The sequence below is a fragment of the Sinocyclocheilus rhinocerous genome, unplaced genomic scaffold, assembly GCF_001515625.1.
Source record: "Sinocyclocheilus rhinocerous isolate Xijiao unplaced genomic scaffold, SAMN03320098_v1.1 scaffold1071, whole genome shotgun sequence".
NCBI classification, from domain to species: Eukaryota; Metazoa; Chordata; class Actinopteri; order Cypriniformes; family Cyprinidae; genus Sinocyclocheilus; species Sinocyclocheilus rhinocerous.
The window spans coordinates 887,384-888,957 of NW_015638033.1; the positions used below are offsets into that span (position 1 = coordinate 887,384).

The 1,574-nt window shown below is 38.9% G+C and overlaps 1 protein-coding gene across 1 annotated transcript in view; it reads left to right on the forward strand.

Moving 5' to 3' along the window:
* The window catches only part of ttc8 (tetratricopeptide repeat domain 8), a 10,863-nt gene that overhangs the window by 3,023 nt on the left and 6,266 nt on the right, over positions 1-1,574 (forward strand). The gene's annotated exons all lie outside the window — the stretch shown is intronic.

Consider the following 1,574-nt stretch of genomic DNA (forward strand, 5'->3'; position numbering starts at 1 on the left):
GTTAGTCATTTTAACATGGGGAGTCTATGGGACTGACTCCCTTTTGGAGCCAGCCTCTAGCGGCCAGTTGATGAATTATAGTTTAAGTCACTTCCGTGTTGGTTTCACGAGAGAGAGCGGGAGGTTGCCGCTTGGTACACAAGTAATGTAAAGACTGTTTAATTCACCCTGGAAACCGGAGGGCACTCTTGCACAGAAACTCCACATATCCATAGCAGAAGTAATACTACTGACGACGCTCCAGGAAGGTATCCGGTTATCGCTGAATAAAATGCACAACGGCGATAGAGACATTTTAACTGATGAAACTTGAGGAAAATAAACATACGAATGCACAAAATATATGGTTTATCTGTGTTCTTCAATCTTGGGGATTGGCGAAAGTATATTTATAAGGCAATGTTAATCGACATGGCCTTTATCACTGTATATAATACTATCATTCTGTAATATGAAACTACGTCTGGTCACAAAAATACGTATTTCAAACACTCGACTATGTTATTAAGTTAATTTGGAGAAAAAGCATGTCAATAAATTATATCTTTGTTGGACAACAGGTTTGTAAACAGTCTCATACACATGCAAAACTGTATCGCACACATGCTACTGTAGTACTTTAATTCAGAGCGATTTTTTGTGCACTGTACAGCCCTGACCAAACCAGTTACAGATTGTAAAAGGAGCTCGAGCTCCTCATTTAGCAATATAGGCTACTCCTCAATTTCACGTCCGCCTTCCGTCGCACACATAAATATGTCAACAACTAGACTTTATCGGGAAGACTAATTCTTATTGTGGGGAGAATTTTTACCGGTATATCGCAAACGATAAGATATCGCCCATCCCTAATTTGGAGACAAATGCATTGCTTGCTAGTTTGTGCTTTTTGCTGTTCAATACGAGAGCTGCTGTTTACATATTTGTTGTCAAACGAACTATAATATGATGCTTGATTAAAGGGGTTATATGATGCGATTTCAAGTTTTCCTTTCTCTTTGGAGTGTTACAAGCTCTTGGTGCATAAAGAAGATCTGTAAAGTTGCAAAGACTAAAGTCTCAAATCCAAAGAGATATTCTTTATAAAAGTTAAGAGTTAACCACGCCTACCTAAAACGGCTCGTTCTAACACGCCCCCACATATCGCAAACTTTATAAACTAAGCCTGAGAAACATAATATAAAAATCTGAAACAGCATATCATGAGCTGTGATGGGCTGGTAATATGTAAGCGCTCATGTACAGACGTGCTTTACTGCTGTTAATGCATTAGTCACACTGTTCCTGTTAGTAGTGTGAAAACCAGCTGTTCTCTATATTGTGATTATTTCATGTACAGCAAGCTCAGTAGACACGACTGTGATGCAACAGGAGTAGATCTAAATATCATGCTGCAATCAACACTTTTCACCATTAGTTCATCTTGGTGGCTGTTATACTAAAAAAGCAGTTAAAGTTTTCACGAGATTTCCACATGTAATACTCAATTCATTCATCAGATTTGGAGAAATGCAGCATTGCATCAGTGTCTCAGCAATGGATGCTCTGCAGTGAATGGGTGCCGTCAGAATGAG